Source organism: Hordeum vulgare, chromosome 6H (genome assembly GCF_904849725.1).
Source record: "Hordeum vulgare subsp. vulgare chromosome 6H, MorexV3_pseudomolecules_assembly, whole genome shotgun sequence".
NCBI classification, from domain to species: domain Eukaryota; kingdom Viridiplantae; phylum Streptophyta; class Magnoliopsida; order Poales; family Poaceae; genus Hordeum; species Hordeum vulgare.
In genome coordinates, this window is record NC_058523.1 from 383,058,802 (window position 1) to 383,080,841 (window position 22,040).

Genomic DNA, 22,040 nt, shown 5'->3' on the forward strand with positions numbered 1-22,040 from the left:
AAGAGCGGCTACTTCTTGCCGTACCTGGACCAAGTTGTCGGCCGGGGGCGCAGGGTGGACGTTAGCAATGACAAAGCGCTCATGACGCCTGGTGATGGGGACAACAGGCGTGGTGTAGGTCCGAGGCAGCCGGTCAGGTCCTCCGTCGATGATGTTGTGGCCCGGCGGGAGGAAGAAATCTGGTCGAGCTCGAAGTTCGCCATTGTGGGAGGCGGCGGCGGCGTGGTAGGCGGAGTCTCGGAGGGAGTTCGAGGATGCGACGGCGATGAGACAGGGCGAAACTGTGCTGCAGGCGTTGCGGTTTCGCCAAGAGTATCGGCAGTTCCTGAGATATCAGCGACAGGGGAGGTGGTGGGTCTCTTACAGTTCCAAGTAAGACAATTATTACGCATAAAAGAGGCTCCTCTAGATTGTGCGTGACCCACAGCTCTGTCAGCGTATCCAGGCGAAGCCGTGCAGTTGGCAGCTAGATGTCCCCGAGCGTTACAAATCGAGCAAGAAAAGATTTCTTCAAACATGCCATTAATAAGTTCATCAAAGGCCAGATGGGCTTCTTGCGAGGAGGGAATATCCATCCTAGTATTAGGTTCGGGCTGAGGTAAGGAGGTAACCTCAGAAGGCTCATTAATGAGCATGGAAATCGGCCCAGAATCCAAACTCTCCACCGAAAATTGATTCTCATAATTCGAAACACCATGAATTTCGGCGGGATCAACTGCAGCACCGTGTTGCACGGGAGAAGTTCCGTTACTTTTGGCAATTTGAAAATCAGCTCCGGGAGATCCGGGGGGTGACTGTTGGCGAGAAACAGTGCCGAACGTAATATGCGGCATGGCCGTCGTCCACCGGAGTTCTGCCGGCGGTGGCGCAGAGATGATGACATATTCAGGAGAAGCCACCGTATAACCAGCCTGTTCAAGCGTGAGGAGCTCATCATGGGAAACAGGACATCTATAACCCTTGCAAACCTCATATTGTTGGAGGGATGTGAATGTGAGCTTCTTACGAACTGATGATCCAGATTTAAGAGAAGATTTTAGAGGTCTGGAATGCATTGCCATCAGACCTAGTGAGGCTCTCCTCTTAGCTGGACTCACAATAATCCATTCAACATCACATTGCTTCTTCCACAGAGAGAATTCCCGACGCCAATTCGGACCCCCATGGCCCCATAGATGAAAGAAGCACTTCAAATTTGAGCATTTGAACGAGCGTAGATCCAAAATATGAAAACCAACTTGCATGCAGGACATTTGAAGGAGAAAACCGAATCTGTCACTTGAGAGACGCGAAACTCAATGGCAGAGCCCCCAATCACAGATTCTAGAGCTGAGGCGAGCGTGTCCTCAGAGAGACGGAACACATGGCGACCAAAAGAAACCACCATGATGAAGGAGCGGCGGTGCTTCATAGGGTGCACCGTAACCCCACAATGGCGATAAACCTCCTCGGCAAAAGCCAAACCATGAGAAAAATCCAGATCCAACGTGGAACCACCCATGCAAGCCATGCACGACCACGTGAGGGGGGTCGGGAGGGTTCACCTGAGCAGTAGAGCGACGAGAAGGGTAGATGCGCCAGCTAGAGCACCAGATCGCCATGGAGTCGCCGAGGTGGGAGGTGTGAGTCGCCATCTAGATCTGAAATAGTTGTTTTTGCTGACCACCTCGAACGAGGATTTAAGCCACCAGGGCCAAAGTTCCTCAAAGATGCTATGTTTTTCATGAACGTCTGCCTCCAAGACCTCGACCCCATCTCGATCAGCAACATGTGCCAATTCTAGGTATTCTGCGAATCTTACCTACGAATGGAACCGTCGGTCACTTTTATTTGGTACTTCTTCCACCTGAATCGCCAGACCGAGTTCTCCAATGGCCCTAGCTTAGAACTTGGAGGGGTTAACGTTCAACGATGCAGGGACAGTCCATTCCCATCACTCGCCATGCCCAGCCATCCCAAAGGCTGGGCCGAGTCTTGGTTTTATTGCCGGGACACTTCTCCTCCGGGTGAAAACAAACTCCTAGGCTACACGAAGGAGCGTCTGCCCACAAACTTCAAACTTCCTGACAATCTCACCGAAGAAGATGAATCAGATTTCATTCTAGTGCTATCCGAGTTACGATCTTTAACAAACAATGGTCTTACTGGAGTTGATCTGATCCGCTGCTGGGTGGAATGGCGCATCCTTCCCTTGAGTCACCGAGACGGCTTGATGTGCGAGTTTGATGGTACTTTGAACCATCCCCAATGCTACTTCCACACAACACTCATAGAGGAAGACATTGTGAGCATCATCAAGAAGAAAACCGGCGAGCCTTTGGCCAAGTGTAGCCAAATAGGGCTTAGGCCATTTTGCAAAATTAACCCGGCTCCTAAGGTAAATAATTTGACCCGCCCTTGGCTCACTCTTTCCGACTTACTCGGATTCTGACTTGCATAATGACAATTCCACCTCAGAAGGGCGACCGATTCTGGTCACGAAGGCCGAAGAAGATTGCCCTGAAGCAAACCAAACCGCCTCCAAAAAAGAAGTCCAAGGGTAAAAACTAAACCACTGTCGCCGAATCGTCTGATGTGGACGAATCCCAAGTCAGCGAAGCGTCTTCAGAGGTAAAATTTTATCCTTTTTGTCTTGACGCCCTTTTACTCTAATTTGTGCTTATATATTTGCATTTCCATGTATAGAATGATGATAACGAAAGCCAGGATGACGCTGTAGAGATAATTTCCATTTCTTCCGACTCAACTTCTCCTTTGCCTAAGCCGGCCACACGAGTTTGTGGGAAAGTTCCCATGTCTCACCCGAATGCTTGTCTGGACCCTAATTTCCTCTTGAAGAAGGCGCAACACACTTCCTTTCGGAAAACTCGAAGCCACTCAGGGGATTTGATGTCCGGGTTACCAGTAAAAACCCCTACCAAGAAACGGCGAAATGAGGTACCCTCTATCAATTTCTACCTTCGTTTTCTTTTGGATCACACTTGTAACTCGCGCATATTTTGAGATATTACTTTTGCAGACTTCTCCCCCTTCATCGGGTGACTCAGTGATGTCGGCCCTTCCACCAATGATTCACGTACAAGGGTAAATCCTTATAATACTTATGTCTTTCCTGATGATAATGATGCTTGCTTTAAACATGACCCTCTTTTTCTTAGAGTGCAAGCAAAGAAGAGGAAAACCGGCGGCTCAACTTCCACTCCTTCTGCTCCAAAGCTTAAAGAAGACCCAACACCGGCTCGTGTTGACCCGACAAAAGATATACCTAACGACCGAGTTGACCTTCCAAGTTCTCCCAAGGAAGGCATGGAAAAAACCAACCCGCCAAGTCCGTTGAAGGCGGCTGAAGATCCTGATGCTGTGGTCATTACTGGTACTGGCTTCTCTAAGCCGACTTCGGCAAGCATGTATCAACATCGTCCCATCCTTCCACCAGACATGAGATCTCCAAGGCCAAACTTCCTCAATATGAAAAACTTGAGTTTGATGAACTCTGCTCTGGCTTCGCAAGTCGCCTGGAAACAAGTTATGAAAGGGAGAAGAACCTGCTCCATATGATGAAGAATAAACATGAGGTACTCCTTAATGCATACCCTCCTCATTAGCCCCCAAGGGCCGGGTCATCTTTTGAAAGATGAGTCGGGTCTTGATGTAGAAAAAATCTTTTGACCTGTAACCCCCAAGGGTCGGGTCATCTTTTGAAAGATGAGTCGGGTCTTGATGTAGAAAAAATCTTCGACCTGTAACCCCCAAGGGCCGGGTCATCTTTTGAAAGATGAGCCGAGTCTTGACTTAGAAAAAATCTTCGACATGTAACCCCCAAGGGCCGGGTCATCTTTTGAAAGATGAGTCGGGTCTTGATGTAGAAAAAATCTTCGACCTGTAACCCCCAAGGGCCGGGTCATCTTTTGAAAGATGAGCCGGGTCTTGACTTAGAAAAAATCTTCGACCTGTAACCCCCAAGGGCCGGGTCATCTTTTGAAAGATGAGCCGGGTCTTGATGTAGAAAAAATCTTCGACCTGTAACCCCCAAGGGTCGGGTCATCTTTTGAAAGATGAGCCGGGTCTTGACTTAGAAAAAATCTTCGACCTGTATCCCCCAAGGGCCGGGTCATCTTTTGAAAGATGAGCCGGGTCTTGATGTAGAAAAAATCTTCGACCTGTAACCCCCAAGGGCCGGGTCATCTTTTGAAAGATGAGCCGGGTCTTGACTTAGAAAAAATCTTTGACCTGTAACCCCCAAGGGCCGGGTCATCTTATTGAAAGATGAGCCGGGTCTTGCTCGTGGTACAATTTTGTATGTTTAAAAAATTATACATTAGCCCCCAAGTGTCAGGGATGTTGCTTGCAACAATTCTGAGACTTGTCCCTCCAAAATATGTTCACAGGAATCTATGGCCCAAGCCGAGTCGATGTTGGGCGACTTAAAGAAAAGTTTAGCCGACCAGCAAGACGCGCGGGCTCAAGCAGAAGAAAAATACCAGGCGATCTTAGCTGATATGGAAAAGCTGAAAGCCGCCAACAAGAAATCTCAAGCTGATCAAGCCACCGCGCTAAAGCGAGCTGAAACGGCTGAAACAAAACTGGGAGCCGTGCAACAAGAGCTGGCCGATTTAAAGAAACATATTTCCAGCATGACACATGCCATCTTTGGTAAGAAGGAATTCCTGGTTTCGTATCTCTAAAAGAAAAAATTAGTGTAAAAAAACAAAGTACTAACCATCATTGTCTTTCTCACACAGGCCCGAGAGCCGCCAACCTTCAGGACGACTGCATCTTGAAGTTAAAGGTGATTTACACACTGACTAAGCAGCTGTATACTGGGAGCATGCTGAACATGAAGGTAGTGATGGGCACCAAGGAACCAATCACATCAATCAAAAAGATGTTTGGCTGCTTATCCACCCTTCCGCCTCAGATAGCTGAGCTAACTCAATCAGCCGCCCGAAAGGGGGCGCTGACTACCTTGAGTCGGTGTTTGGCGTATGCTCCAGAACTGAGGCCCGAAGAGGTAGCAGCAGGCGTCCCACAGCTCAAGGATGACGAGTCGGAGTTTACTCAAGATGATTATCATCGCGTCGTCAAGGAATCACGCTCGGCGGCGACTCAGCTAGCAGCAAGCTTGGATTTATCAAAGTATCAAGCCTCTTATGATGACAAGAACAAGAAAGTAAACTCGCCTGCATTTGTGACAACCAGCTTAACTCCTCGTCGGCCCAAGAACCCTTTTGATTTGGAGTCGGATCTCTCGGCATTCTTGAACGACGAAGACGAATTTGCCGCTCTATCCAAGTGTAATTGGGTACTGGGCGAATTACAAATTGAAGTCGGCCAGAGCTCGGGGCAAGTTGACTCGGAGGCATCAGCAGGATAGACCCTATGGATTTGGCCATCTGAGCCATGTAATAGGTCATTGTAGAAAACAATCCTTTACTTATGTCTGTTGTGGAACTCTTCTGTGACCTTTGAAAAAACCTTGTGCCGGCCTTGGGGTGCCATGATGCTTGACCCGCCATGTCAGTAAAGATTCGATCACCAACCTGTTTGGCTAGCAAAAGCATATATCAAACCATCTCAATGAGTAATGGATGATGATAAATAATAACCGACTCAAGGTGTCTTGGCGAATGGTATGAAGAAAACTGGCTCAACGAGACACAGCGAGTCTCATAAATCTATGAAACCTTGTGGCAATGCCAGGAAGGTGATAGTAAGAATTTCGTCGGCTCGTTCAAGTCGCGACAGGATAGGGCGAGTTAGAAAAACTCAAGTGCTACCCAAAGGAGACTTTTTGTATAAAAAAGCTCAAGTATTTAGACCGGCTGATCGAGTCAAGCTTCGGTGAAGCAGGTTCAATGAACCAATGGTTTCTCTATTTTCCATGTGGGGCGCTAGCCGGTACCATGCATGTTTTAACCAAGGTGAGTTCAGGGTCCAAATAGCGGATTGACTCGCCAAGAGTTCATGGGTCCATATGGTGATTTGGCCAACACACAGTCCAGTATAACCATTTGTAGTGCGGTAATGTTTCGCTAGCCAAATGGGTAGTTAGGCTGATCTGAGTGAGAGGAAGCCCCCAAGTGACCTATGATTAGGGGAAAGACCGGTCATAGGATTGTAGAAGCGTATACGCTCTTACCACAAAACGACTTGGGAGCTGATAGCCCCCAAGCAAGCCGGCCTAATCCTCAGAATCATATAAGACGCCCATGTTTGAATCGTGCGCTTGTAGCAACTTGATCCTCTTTGGCTTATCGATACCCAGTGTTGTAATAAGTGCAGCGTGGCGACTTATGCTCTCTGGTATTGATAGCGTCCATGCTTGGGCGACTTGTCGAAGAACAATAAAGATCCATGCTTTCAAGAAGATGAAGTGGTAGGAAAACCCAAAATTCATGGGTATCGACTTTATTGCTTTATATAAACGAAGGACTTACAATTTCCAAAGATTGGAGAGAAAGAAAAAAGGGGAGCCAATAGCTCAAGTGTAGTAAGGCCGCAGATGGGCTATGTTCCAGGGGCTAGTTGACTCAGCCTCCGTGGTTGGCCGATCAGGCCGAAGATCCACCAAATAGTATGACCCGTTGCGAAGATTTTTGCCGACGACAAACGGTCCTTCCCATGGCGGTGACAACTTATGCATGCCAGTGCGATCTTGGATCAACCGGAGCACTAAGTCGCCCTCCTGAAAAGCTCGACTCTTGACCCAGCGGCTATGATAACACCGCAAGTCTTGCTGATAGATAGCCGATCGGGAGGCAGCCAAATCATGTGCTTCCTCCAAAGCATCCAAAGAATCTTGACGTGCCAACTCATTATCCTGCTCCACATAAGCGGCGACTCGGGGCGATTCATGCCTAATGTCACTAGGAAGAATGGTTTCTGCTTCGTACACCAAGAAGAAAGGAGTAAAACCCGTAGAACAATTCGGGGTGGTTCGAATGCTCCATAATACCGAAGGCAACTCTTCAACCCAACACCCTAGGGTGCGTTCTAGGGGAAACATAAGTCGGGGTTTGATTCCCCGCAACACTTCCTGATTCGCCCGTTCTGCCTGCCCATTAGATTGTGGGTGAGCAACCGCAAACACATCAAGCCGGATATGCTCCCAGTTGCAAAACTCCTGCATCGCCCCTTGTGATAAGTTGGTACCATTATCAGTGATAATGCTGTGTGGGTATCCAAACCAGAATATCAACCTTTTCAAGAATTTGACGGTTGTTTCCGCGTCACAGCTGCCAACAGGCTCTGCTTCGACCCACTTTGTGAATTTATCGACCGCCACCAGTAGATGAGTCTTTTTATTGGATGACATCTTAAAGGGACCAACCATATCTAACCCCCTGACCGCAAAAGGCCAAGTGATGGGGATCATCCTTAATTCTTGAGCCGGCACATGAACCTGTCGTCTAAAGCGTTGACAGCCATCACATCGACGCACTATCTCTTCTGCATCTGCATGAGCCGTCAACCAAAAGAACCCATGTCGGAACGCCTTGGAAACCAGGGAACGTGACCCGGCATGATGCCCGCAATCTCCTGCATGGATTTCGTTGAGAATTATGCACCCTTCATCAGAAGAAACGCATCTTTGAAATACCCCAGAAGTACTTCGCTTGTATAACTCGCCGTTGATGACGACCATGGATTTGCTCCGACGAACGATTTGACGGGCCAACACCTCATCCGAAGGTAACTCGCCTCGTGTGAGGTATGCCAAGTAAGGAAGAACCCAATCCGGCACAACACGTAGAGCCGCCACAAACTGAGACTCAGGATCTGGTATCGCCAATTCCTCTTCTGAAGGCAACTTCACAGAAGGATTATGCAGAATATCCAAAAAGACATTAGGAGGAACCGACTTACGTTGCGAGCCGAGACGCGAGAGGGCATCAACTGCTTCGTTGAGTCGCCGGTCAATATGATCGACTTGATAACCATGGAAATGACCCGCCACATCAGACACATCCCTTGTGTAAGCCGCCATCAGGGGGTCCCGGGAATCCCATGTACCCGAAACTTGTTGTGCCACCAGATCGGAGTCGCCCAAGCACCTGACGCGTGTGAGGTTCATCTCCTTGGCGAGTCGCAAACCATGAAGCAGGGCTTCATACTCCGCAGCGTTATTGGTACACGGGAACATGAGTCGGAGGACATAACAGAACTTGTCTCCCTGGGGTGAAATCAACACCACGCCAGCGCCCGAGCCCTCCAATTGCCTAGACCCGTCAGAGTAGATGGTCCAGTACGTGAGATCAGGCCTGTCTTTGGGAATCTATAACTCAGTCCAATCATTGATGAAGTCGACCAATGCCTGGGAGTTGATAGCCGTGCGAGGCGTATACCGCACGTGGTGTGGCCCGAGCTCAATTGCCCACTTGGCGATTCGTCCCGTTGCTTCTCAGTTCTGGATGATATCCCCAAGAGGAGCGGAGCTAACCACCTGATAGGATGTTCTTGGAAATAATGTTTTAGCTTCCGACTCGCCATAAACACCCCATAAACCAACTTCTGCCAATGTGGATAACGTTGTTTGGAGAGGGTTAGAACCTCGCTGATAAAATACACCGGGCGATGTACCGGGTATTCCTTTCCTTCTTCTTTCCGTTCAACAACCACTGCCACGCTCACCGCCTTGGTATTCGCCGCGATGTACAAAAGCATAGGCTCCTTTTCCGTCGGGGCGGCCAGAACCGGCGGGTTGACCAGTTGCTGCTTCAGGGCTTCAAAAGCTTCGTTGGCCTCGTCCGTCCAAACATACTGATCAGCTTTCTTAAGCAACTGATAGAGGGGAATGGATTTCTCCCCTAGGAGGCTTATAAAGCGACTCAAGGCCGCAATTCGACCCGCCATGCGTTGGACTTGATTAATATTCGCTGGTTTCCCAAGCGAGGTGATTGCTTCGATTTTGTCCGGGTTGGCCTCAATGCCGCGTTCTGACACCAGAAAACCCAAAAGCTTTCCTGCAAGAACACCAAAGACACATTTGGTGGGATTAATCTTCATCTGATACAGACGCAGATTGTCAAAGGTTTCCTTGAGATCCTCCAAGAGCGTCTCCTTCTTGCGAGATTTAACCACGATGTCAACAACGTAAGCATGGACGTTGCATCCGATTTGGCCGCGGAGACAGTTTTGGATACAACGCTGGTAAGTCGCCCCAGCGCTCTTGAGCCCAAACGGCATGGATACATAGCAAAAAGCCCCAAACGGGGTTATGAAGGCCGTCTTCTCGTGATCTTCCACAACCATCTTGATCTGGTGATCTCTGGAGTAGGCGTCCAAGAAACACAATCGCTCGCATCCTGCAACCGAGTCAATGATTTGATCAATGCGGGGAAGGGCGAAAGGATCCTTTGGGCAAGCTCTGTTGAGGTCGGTGTAGTCGATGCACATGCGAAAAGTGCTGTTCTTCTTGAGCACCAGGACCGGGTTAGCCAACCATTTAGGGTGGAAGACCTCAACGATGAATCCGGCGGCCAAAAGACGGGTGACTTCTTCTCCGATCGCCTTGCGTGCGTCGCTCCTCATTAAATCTATGAAGATATTGCTGAATCAGCTTTGCTTTAGGGTCAACATTAAGATGGTGCTCAACGAATTCTCTCGGTACATCAGGCATGTTAGAAGGTTTCCATGCGAAGATGTCCCGATTCTCACGGATGAATTCGATGAGCGTGCTTTCCTATTTGGGATCCAGACCCGCCCCGATAGTGAAATGCTTGGACGAGTCGCCAGGAGTGAAATCCACTATATTAGTGTCATTCGTCGGCTTAAACTTGAGGAGCGGCTAAACATCAGTTGTTGGCTTCTTGAGAGGTGACATATCCGTCGGGTCAACATTGGCTTGGTGATACAAGATCTCTTCCGCGGCACAAGCAATTTCTGCGTAAGCCGCATCTCCTTCCTCACACTCCTTTGCTATCCTCCTATCACCATCGACCGTGATGGGTCCCTTAGGGCCAGGCATCTTGAGTTTAAGGTAGACATAGCAGGGGCGAGCCATGAACTGTCACATCCCTCACACCTTAATCAAGTTAGATTTGTGCTCATGTTTTCTTTGCATTGCATCTAGGAAATTTTCAACAAGAACAAAGCAAGTGGTGAAGGAAAATTCTAAAACCCTAGCCACTTCTCAAAATAAAGGAAACTTCAAACTAGTCAAAATCAATGAACCCAAAATGGCCTCAAGAAAAGTTCAATCTTTCTGATAAATCATGGAAGTAAATAAGCAATGAAGAAAACCATTTTCTTGATACTTTAAGCATTTTAAATAAATGCAAAAAGCTACTGGTTTCAAGTTTAAAATTTGAAATCAGAAACTTTAAATTTTCAAAAATGTTGGAAACTCCAGGAATGGTTGGATATATTCCAACAAATATTCTGGGGTGTTCAAAATAGTTTTTACAAACTATTTGGGAGCTGAAACAAATCATAAATCAATTAGTTAACAGAACAGAAACAAAACAGAAAAAAATAGAGGAAGAAACTATCTGTCGCTCACCTCAGCCTAGGCCCAGTAGCGCCGCCGTCTTCCTCCTCGCGAGTAGGAGCAGGAGGTAGCCGCCGCGTCGCCGCGCGCCTCCACGCACCTCCCTGCCTGCCTGGCCGCCGCTTCGCGCTGGAAAGCACGGGAATATCCTCCCCGAGCACGTAGCTATCCATTCCCGTGCTCATTCTTCCCCCTCTCCTCTCGGTTCTCCTGATCCCCTCTACCGCCATTGACAGGAGCTCGAGCTCGAGCTGCCCGTGCCCCTAGCCATAGGAACTTCCTCCCGAGTGTGCCGTTAGCTCCACCTCGACGAGCTGGTCCTCCCTGCAGAAGCCGAAGCCTCCCCGAGCCCTGCAACGCCTACGGCACCGTCGTCTTCAACCTTCGGCCGCCGGCGAGCTCTACTCGATTCGTCGCCCTTAGTGCTTCCCCGAGCCGTCTAAGCCCTCCTCTGCACTCCTCGTGAGCTTGCACATCTTTCCCCTAAGATCTCCCCGTCGATCCCCTCCTCTAGGCCTAGTTCCATCGGAGCCCGACAAGGACCGCCGCTGCAGCTCGTCGTCGGTAGCCCTCCGGTGAAGGGTTGGTCCGTCTGAGGTCACCAGCAGCCTCAGGACATCACGTAGATGCTTTAGGAGCCCAGCCCCGCGCGTTTTGACCCTGTAACCGATGGCTTCGACGATGGCCGAACTTGGTCGCCGCCAAGCTCGTCGCCGGCGTTGATTCCAGCCACCCCAGCCCCTGGGGTTTGTCCCATCGTGCGCGCCGTCGAGTGGCCGTTCTCCCCGTGGTCTCTGCCATGAGTTTGGCCATCGAAGGCGAGTTTACGATGCCCTCCGCCATTCTGGTGGTCGCCGGAGGCTCCCCGCGGGCGAGGACGACCTCGTCGCCGGTGGATCTCAGCTGGCGTGAGCCACTGACGTGTGGGGCCAGCCTCTGGATAATCTGGAATAATAAAAATAAAACCAAATAATTTAATAAGTCACTAACATGTGGGTCCAACGAGATTAATTAGCTAATTAAGATTAATTCTAATCTAAAACAGACGAGAGTCACTGACCAATGGGTCCCACTGGTCAGGTTTGACTTTCAACGGCCAGTTGGACCTGCTGATGTCATGCTGATGCAATAAAGAGTTTTCTGATTTAAAAGAATTCCAGAAAAATGTTAAAACTTCTAAAATTCATAGAAATTAATCTGTAACTCCAATGAAAATAATTTATACATAAAAAGTATCAGAAAAATTCAAGGAATCTGAATATGTCATTTTCAAACATGTTTGAAAATGTTACAGAACCCAAACATGTAGATTAATGAATAAGTTAATTCTTATAAATACTTTGTAGATGGAATTTGGAAAATATTTAAATTTCACTATAAATGACATGATCAAACACTGTCCTAATTACAACCCAGCAACCTAACATGTCATCCCATGCATGTTAAAAGCAAGTTGATCTGAGCATGAGGTCGAATCAATTAAAATGGTATCCGAGAATACCTCGTTTGAAGTGGTATTTGAATTTGATTCAAATCAACTTCAAACCTAATACATGTTAGCTATAATAGATTACCATCTTGCATTCTCATTCCATGCTCATGCATCATCTTGATTGCATATGTTTGATATTGATTGTTGTCATTCCTTTCGGTAGGCTCCGCTTCCCCGGATTCCACTGAATATCCATCTGACGGATATTGTCACTCCTCTAAGCAACAAGGCAAGCAACCATTTTGATCATCCCGATAAATCCCATGCTCTTGCTCCTGCACTTACTTATTGCATTAGGATTAAATGCTTCAAATGCTTTTGCCACGTTAGTTGAACCCACTTCCTTTGCATGACCTATCCTTGTCACAGTAAATAGCTGAACCTTGCAACCTAGCATACCTGGTAGTTGCTTGAGCCATGATGTGCCTTATCCTGCTATGCATGCTATGCTTAGAGTTGTGTATGGTCTGTCATCTGGGAGATGAACAGAATTGTGAGAATGTGTTCGGTAAGCAAAGGTTGTGTGTTGAACCTGATTTGGTAAAGGTACCGGTGAAAGGCTGTGTAGGAGTACATGGCGGGTTGTTTCATTGGAACCGTCCTTAGGAACTGAGTTCTGTGTATGTAATCCAAGACTAGATACTACCACACGTTGGGATACTTAATTGACCCTCTCGACTTATTAATCGCTTAGTATTCGGTCCAGGAGTTGCAAGTAGTTTCTGGTGTTTATAGTCATGCTGGAGGCCGTGCATAGCGCTGACCTGAGAGGTGGGCTGTGATGCGGTAGGCAGTGGCACGGTGTACCAAGTGGCACCCGGATGGTGGGCTTGGGAACCCTGCGCACATCGTTTGAGGCCGTGGCGGAAACCTCGGCCGGACTTCCGTACGGGTTACTCTCAGATAGGCGATAAACCTGGACTAGGTACTAGTGTGGTTAACGGTCGTGGCCGACTCCCTCGCTGGGCTTCCGCTTGAAGGTTGCCGAGTTGCATGACGTGCACATGGAGATAAGTGGCGAGAGCGTGTGTGACGAAGTACACCCCTGCAGTGTTATGATCTATTCGAATAGCCGCGTCCGCGGATATGGACTACTTGGAGACATATGTTGTTCATAGATAACTTCAATGGCTACTCATAAAATTGTCAAGATAAGCGTGAGTGTCATGGACGGCATTTCCGTATGGAGACGGAATGATTCCACGATGGTGTATTGTTGTGGTGTTAGTGGACTCGTGTGCGAGAAATCAAGTTGTCAAAATTATTTAAAAATGCAAGTTGTCTAGCCACGAGTCAAATGCTGGCTTTCCGCATGAAACCCCACAATACCTTATTGATACATTGCATGAGTAGATAGTTATCCTAAAGTCTTGCTGAGTACCTCCGTACTCATGTTTGCTTAATAAATGTTGCAGAGGTTGCTAATGACCCTAATGGAGGGTTCTTCATAGACATCGACGACGAGTAGCTGGTGTCCCAGCTACGATCTGGCCCTAGGTTGGGTCTGTAGTATAGTCAGGCCATGTGCCTTCTAGTTGCACCTGTCTGTACTCAGACAGTTTTAAACACTTCCGCTGGCTTGTAACTGAATGACTGCTATGATGGGCCGTGAGACCCTTACTGTGTAATATTATGTGTGTGGCTCTTCCGAGCCTCTTAAATAAAGCTTGTATGTTTATGGTTATGTTGTGATGCCATCGATGTATCTATACATATCGGTATGCCATGCGTACGTGTGTCATACTTGATATGTATGGGGTTCGATTACCTAGCCGTGAACTTTAGTAGCACTCCTTACAGGGAAATGCCCCTTTGTGATCCAACGAGCCATGGTAGCTCGCTACTGCTCCGGACACATTGGTTGACCGGCATGTGTTGTTCTTAGCTGTTGTGTCTGTCCTCTTTGGGGAAATGTCATCGATGTAATGGAGTCCTTGTAGCTTGCTACGACTCGTCTACATTCGCTGGTGACCGACACCTGCTTTGTTGGGTCATGTATGTCTGTCCCTGTGCGGTACTGCCACTTTGGTTTATGACTAGACTTGTTGATCCGGGTTCTTTGACATTGTAATGCTAGCGACACAATTGCATACGTGAGTCAAAAGACGCAAACGGTCCCGGCTAAGGTAAGGCTGCAGCCATGGGGTTAACCGTGCGTGAGACCGCAAAGGGATGCGATGTGTTACAGGCTGGACTCCTATGGCTTAGGATCGGGGTCCCGACATGAACCGAGCGTAAGCCGGCCGCCCGAACAATGCATGATAAGGTCTCTTCAGCTTGACCACCTCAAATATAAGCGACTCACTCGTGTAATTGGATGCTGTACCAAAAGCCACATTAAGTTTGGCTCGCCCAATTGGGTATGCCGACTTACCCCGGACGATACCATGGAAAACCGTGGTTGATGGCATTAGGTCCTTCTCCAAGAGGTTCATCCTTCGAAAGGTGTCGAAATAAAATATGTTGATGCTGCTGCCACCATCCATAAGAACCTTTGAAAGGGTATATCCCCCGACTTGGGGGGCCACGACCAATGCCAAGTCGCCGGGGTTGTCGATTCTGGGAGGGTGGTACTCCCTACTCCAAGAGATAGTTTGCTATAACCAATGGACGTACCTAGGGAGCGCGGCTCGGACACGCTATATGTCCTGTGCTTCACCTTCTTGTCTCGCTTACAAGCACTGGTGGTAAATACATGGTATTGTCCGCTGTTTAATTGCTTGGGATTGCTGCGGAATCCGCCGTTATCATCTTGCCCCTGGGGAGTCCCCTACGGGGGTGGCTGCTGAAATGCTCCGGGCGGGTTATACCGCTGCTGGTTATGCATAGGGTACTGGCCACTGCTTGGTTGCGAGCCGCCCTGGGGTCTGCTACTGCAACAAAAGACTCTTGTTCTCTTCTCAAGTTATTCTATTCTGGTCATCCTCGTCTTTTCTGCGGGAATTAAGGACTAGGTTACTCATCTTCTTCTAGGCTCGTGTTTCTGATCGGTAGATTATAGGACTACGGGTCAAGAGATATTTGGGTTTCTTTCATTCCTAGGAAAAAGGAAGTAAGTTTGATGATCAGAGAGTTGAACTTGATAGTTGAGTGGTTACGCTATTCCATTTTTGGGTTGTCTCAAAATCTGTTTTGAGCATTTACAGCCGTTATGCTGCCCAATTTTGCATTCAGAGCTCTAATGCTTTTGCATTACTCTCTATTTCAGATGCCTGGCCGTTCTTCTCGTCAGGTGGTACGTCTGACCAGGTGCATTGATGTACCGGGTCATACGGCCATGCTGGTCAGGGTGATGTCGGTGTGCGGTTACCGCTGGTACCCGGAGTACACAGTGGAGGAACAGTACCGAGACTTCAACCAGAGCCAGTACATCTGCACTATTAGGGTATTTCCAGACTACCCTGGAGTTGAGGAGCCAATCCATTGGTCCTATGGGTTGGGAGTCACTATTGACATGGCAGTACAAGATGCTGCCTATTCAATGCTAACCATTACGAGGGCGAGTCATGCACTGCTGCAGAATTCAGAATTCTGCTATGTTCCGGCCTCTCAGCCTGGTGAAGAGGGATACCTCAGCGGAGTCTATTTTGATTCTTCTATGGAGGATCCACTTCTGCAGTCCACTATTGAGATGCTAGAGAACAGAGACAGGGATGCTCGTGCTCTCCGCATGGAGCTTTATGCTACCCGTGCCCGTCTGTGGACGGTTTTGACGCAGCTGGCACCGGTAGTCCAGACAGGGTACAGAGATATGGAGATGCTGAACCCTGTTAGGACCCATCTTCCGGCCCACGTTGAATGGCCAACTATAGGAGGAGTCACCCCTCTTCGGGGACCCCTCTTACCACCAGTCAGGGGACCAAGGCCACATCCGTGTCCTTATGGATCCCAGGGATCTCAGGCTAGAGTGTTTCCTGATCCGCAGGTTGAGCTTCCAGGTCATGGAGGTAATCTATATGAGATGTTCTATGCGGATGCCTGAGCTGTGAGCGGAAGGATAGTACGGTAGTAGTTGTACATTCACAGTCCTGCGTGACTTGTGAAGTATGCCTGTGATGTGAAATGAATTCCGGAGGCCTAGATAAATAATGTATAGGAAGCTCGTAAGCCTCTGATGAGTAGTTTCATAATTTCAGTAGTTTGCTCTTCGGTTAAGGTTGTACTGAACTATGTAAGGGTGTGTATGAACCATGGTGTATATATAGCAGTTGCCTGTTACCATGCTGTTCGGATATTCATTTCCGCATTCCGTGTGTTCAGTACATTCTTAATCCATAGCTAGTATTGATATGATATTGGTCTAAGCTGTGAGTTTGTTTGTCAGGATGGTGTTCACCAGGTTGAACCGTGCCCCTGGTCATGAGCAAGGCGAGGGTAGTCAAGCGTCGCAGGAAGACCTGCCTCACCCGTCCTCTCTGGCGGAAGTTATGCTTGAGGCAGAGAGAAACAAAAGGGAGACCAACCGACTGTTAGAGCGTATTGAGCAGAATACGGCTCGTCAGCCTAGGAATGCTGCAGTGTCCCTCAACGACTTTGTGAAGCTGAATCCTCCAAAGTTTCATCATTCTATCGATCCCCTCGACGCTGATGACTGGCTGTGCAACATCTCACGCAAGATTCGCTCTGCGAATGTTTCTGAGGCCGACAAGGTGACCTTTGCGGCGTATTTTCTGGAAGGACCCGCCAATCTGTGGTGGGAGAACTTTGAAGCTATGCGTCCTGCTGAACCACCAGCCACATGGGCATACTTCAGTGCAGCCTTTCGTCTGCACCATATTCCGGAGGGCCTGATGGACAGAAAGAGAGAGGAGTTCAGTGCTTTCACCCAGGGCAAGTTGACCGTGGATGCCTATAGCCGCGAGTTCGGTAACCTCGCCCGCTATGCAACAGAGGAGGTGTCTACTGACGCCAAGAAGCAAGCAAGATTCTGTAAGGGTCTGAGCCCTGAGCTTCGTCGTGATCTGCGCCTCCACGAGTGTGCAAGCTTTCAAGCCCTGGTCAACAAGGCGATTAGTGCCGAGACTGGTCATACTGACTTTGAAGCCACAAGGAAGCACCCCCGTGACTTTGGCTCGTCTTCTGGTTCCGCATTTCCAAAACGCAGGCTGTGGGTTCCAAACAGTTCTCTGCCGCCAAGATACACTCCGAGGCCATCCTACATGGCGCCTCAGACGAATCAGCCCAACCCTCGAGCAAAAACTTATGGTGGTCTAGCTAACAATGCTGCACCACGTGCCAACCAAGTGCTATGATACAAGTGTGGAGAACCAGGGCACTATTCCCGTGAGTGTCCTCAAAATGTGGGTGCCAAGCAACCCGGAAAGTCCGTCGGGCAAGGCAAGTTGGGCAAAGCTTACTATGTGAAGCCAAGTCCTGCACGTGGCCATGTGAACTATGTCTCAGCAGAAGAAGCTGCAGAGGATCCTGACGTCATACTGGGTATGCTTCTTGTTAATCATCACCCCGCATCTGTTCTCTTTGACACTGGGTCTTCTCATTCCTTCATTTCAGAAAGTTATGCACAGTTGCATAACATGTCTTTTGTGATATGCCAATTCCATTGGTTGTCCAAACTCCTGGTAGTAAATGGCAAACCTCTAGGATAATCTATGACAATGAAATTCTAGTAGACAGGCTAGTTTTTCTAGCCTCATTGATAGCCTTGAAATCTTCGGATATTAATATCATCTTGGGTATGGACTGGATGACACCTCACTATGCCAAGATTGATACTCATTCTAGAAATGTCCAGCTTACCCATCCCTCGGGTGAGATAGTAAATGTCTCTACTCGAGTTGCCAAATGCCAACTCTATTCCTTAAATGCCAACCCTCTTCCGGAACTTGAAGACATTCCAGTAGTCCGTGACTTTCCGGATGTCTTTCCAGAGGAACTGCCAGGAATTCCACCTGACAGAGATGCAGAGTTTGTGATAGATCTTGTTTCGGGAACTGTCCCAATAGCCAGAAGACCATATAAGATGGCACCCCTGGAGCTAGCCGAACTTAAGGAGCAACTAGATGAGGCCATGAATAAAGGTTTCATTCGTCCTAGCTCTTCTCTTTGGGCTTGCCCCGTCCTATTCGTCAAGAAGAAAGACGGAACGGATCGGATGGTTGTAGATTACCGACCAGTTAATCTGGTCACCATAAAGAACAAGTATCCGCTCCCCAGGATCAACGGCCTATACGATCAGCTCACTGGGTCCTCAGTCTTCTCCAAAATGGATTTGAGGTTGGGATACCATCAAATCAAGATCAAGAACGAGGACATTCCAAAAACGGCTTTTAACTTGTTATGGCCAATACGAGTACACCGTCATGTCCTTCGGTTTAACCAATGCCCCAGCCACCTTGTCTCGTTTGATGAATTCAATCTTCATGGAGTATTTGGATAAATTCGTCGTGGTATACCTCGATGATATCCTCATCTACTCGAAGAACGAACAAGAACATGCCGAGCATCTAAGCTGGTATGGATGAAACTTCGAGAGCATCGCCTTTATGCCAAGTTTTCAAAATGTGAATTTTGGTTACCAGAAGTGATCTATCTAGGTCACGTAATCTCTGGTAAGGGTATTGCTTTCAATCCCGAGAGAGTTCAAGCTGTCCTTGATTGGACTCAACCTGAATCGATTAAGCAAGTTAGGAGTTTTCTTGGTCTAGCGAGCTATTGTCGCCGCTTTGTCGAGAATTTCTCCAAGGTTGCAAAGCCTCTAACTGAACTCTTCAAGAAGGATAAAAAGTTCGAGTGGACACCACAGTGTGAGCATAGTTTTCAGGAACTGAAAGACGCCCGACTTCCGCACCTGTGTTGCTACCACCAGATTTTTCTAAGGACTTTGTTATCTATTGCGACGCCTCGCGACAAGGATTAGGTTGCATTCTCATGCAAGATCGTCATGTGATTGCATATGCATCTCGACAGTTGCGTCCACATGATGATAATTATCCCACACATGACCTTGAGCTTGCAGCTGTGGTCCATGCACTAAAAACCTGGCGACATTACCTTCTGGGTAATCGTTGCGAAATATTCACCGATCACCAAAGTCTGAAATATATCTTCACCCAGCCAGATTTGAATCTCAGGCAAAGACGGTGGGTTGAGTTGATCTCGGATTACGACTTAGGGATAACTTACACCCCGGGGAAGGCCAATGTTATGGCCGATGCACTAAGTCGTAAATCTTATTGTAACAATTTGATGCTACAACAAGGTCAACCACATCTCCATGAGGAATTTCGGAAGTTGAATCTTCATATTGTTCCTCAAGGATTCCTTTCTACCCTGGTGGCGAAGCCTACTCTTAGGAATCAAATCATAGCCGTGCAGGCTTATGATAAGGGTATATCCCGGATCAAGGAGAATATTGCTAGCGGTAACGCTAGGGATTTCTCCATCAATGAGAAAGGTGTTGTGTTCTTTCAGAACCGTTTAGTGGTTCCTAAGAGCAAACGTCTGCGGCAATTGATCCTTAAGGAGGCCCATGATTCTCCTCTCACCATTCATCCCGGTAGTACTAAGATGTATCAGGACCTACGCCAGAGATTCTGGTGGACTAGGATGAAGAGAGAAATTGCTGAGTTCATTGCTAACTGCGACGTTTGTCGTCGAGTTAAGGCAGAACATCAAAGGCCTGCTGGCACCCTTCAACCTCTAGCTATTCCTGAATGGAAATGGGATAAAGTTAGTATGGATTTCATTACCGGATTTCCCAAGACCAAGAAAGGAAATAATGATATCTTTGTGGTCATTGACCGTCTTTCCAAAGTGGCTCATTTTCTTCCCGTTCGTGAGAGTATAACAGCTAGCCAGCTAGCAGAGTTATATCTCTCTCGAATAGTGTCTCTTCATGGTGTTCCCCTGGAGATTAACTCGGACCGTGGAAGTATCTTTACTTCCCGCTTCTGGGAAAGATTTCAGAATGCCATGGGGACTCACCTATCTTTTAGCACTGCTTTCCATCCTCAATCAAGTGGTCAAGTAGAAAGAGTGAATCAAATCCTAGAAGATATGCTCCGAGCTTGTGTTATATCGTTCGGTATGAATTGGGAGAAGTGCCTTCCATTCGCCGAATTCGCTTATAACAATAGTTATCAAACAAGCTTGGGCAAAGCTCCTTTTGAAGTTCTCTATGGACGAAGATGTCGAAACGCTATCCGTGAAGTGGACCACGAAACGCTTGATCTCCAAGATAACCTTTCATACCGAGAATACCCCGTGCGTATTCTTGATCAAGCTGAGCGTACCACTCGACGTCGAAACCTCAAGTTTCTTAAAGTTCAATGGTCAAATCATTCTGAAAAGGAGGCAACTTGGGAAAGAGAGGACCGTCTCCGACTCGAGTATCCTGCGTTATTCCCGATGACTTCTAAATCTCGGGACGAGATTCTTTTGAGTGGGGGTGAGTTGTCACATCCCTGACACCTTAATCAAGTTAGCTTTGTGCTCATGTGTTCTTTGCATTGCATCTAGGAAATTTTCAACAAGAACAAAGCAAGTGGTGAAGGAAAATTCTAAAACCCTAGCCACTTCTCAAAATAAAGGAAAATTCAAACTAGTTAAAATCAATGAACCCAAAATGGCCTCAAGAAAATTTCAATCTTTCTGATAAATCATGGAAGTAAATAAGCAATGAAGAAAACCATTTTCTTGATACTTTAAGCATTTTAAATAAATGCAAAAAGCTACTGGTTTCAAGTTTAAAATTTGAAATCAGAAACTTTAAATTTTCAAAAATGTTGGAAACTCCAGGAATGGTTGGATATATTCCAACAAATATTATGGGGTGTTCAAAATAGTTTTTAGAAACTATTTGGGAGCTGAAACAAATAGTAAATCAATTAGTTAACAGAACATAAACAAAACAGAAAAAATAGAGGAAGAAACTACCTGTCGCTCACCTCAGCCCAGGCCCAGTAGCGCTGCCGTCTTCCTCCTCGCGAGTAGGAGCAGGAGGTGGCCGCCGCGTCGCCGCGCGCCTACACGCACCTCCCTGCCTGCCTGGCCGCCGCTTCGCGCTGGCAAGCACGGGAATATCCTCGCCGAGCACGTAGCTATCCATTCCCGTGCTCATTCTTCCTCCTCTCCTCTCGGTTCTCTCAATCCCCTCTGCCGCCATTGACAGGAGCTCGAGCTCGAGCTGCCCGTGCCCCTAACCATAGGAACTTCCTCCCGAGTGTGCTATTAGCTCCGCCTCGACGAGCTGGTCCTCCCTGCAGAAGCCGAAGCCTCCCCGAGCACTGCAACGCCTACGGCACCGTCGTCTTCAACCTTCGGCCGCCGGCGATCTCTGCTCGATTCGTCGCCCTCAGTGCTTCCCCGAGCCGTCTAAGCCCTCCTCTGCACTCCTCGTGAGCTTGCACATCTTTCCCCTAAGATCTCCCCGTCGATCCCCTCCTCTAGGCCTAGTTCCATCGGAGCCCGACAAGGACCGCCGCTGCAGCTCCTCGCCGGTAGCCCTCCGGTGAAAGGTTGGTCCGTCTGAGGCCACCAACAGCCTCAGGACATCACGTAGATGCTTTAGGAGCCCAGCCCCGCGCGTTTTGACCCTGTAATCGATGGCTTCGACGATGGCCGAACTTGGTCGCCGCCAAGCTCGTCGCCGGCGTTGATTCCGGCCACCCCAGCCCCTGGGGTTTGTCCCATCGTGCGCGCCGTCGAGTGGCCGTTCTCCCCGTGGTCTCTACCGTGAGTTTGGCCGTCGGAGGTGAGTTTCCGATGCCCTCCGCCATTCTGGTGGTCGCCGGAGGCTCCCCGCCGACGAGCACGACCTCGTCGCCGGTGGATCTCAGCTGGCCTGAGCCACTGACGTGTGGGGCCAGCCTCTGGATAATCTGGAATAATAAAAATAAAACCAAATAATTTAATAAGTCACTGACATGTGGGTCCAACGAGATTAATTAGCTAATTAAGATTAATTCTAATCTAAAACAGACGAGAGTCACTGACCAATGGGTCCCACTGGTCAGGTTTGACTTTCAACGGCCAGTTGGACCTGCTGATGTCATGCTGATGCAATAAAGAGTTTTCTGATTTAAAAGAATTCCAAAAAAA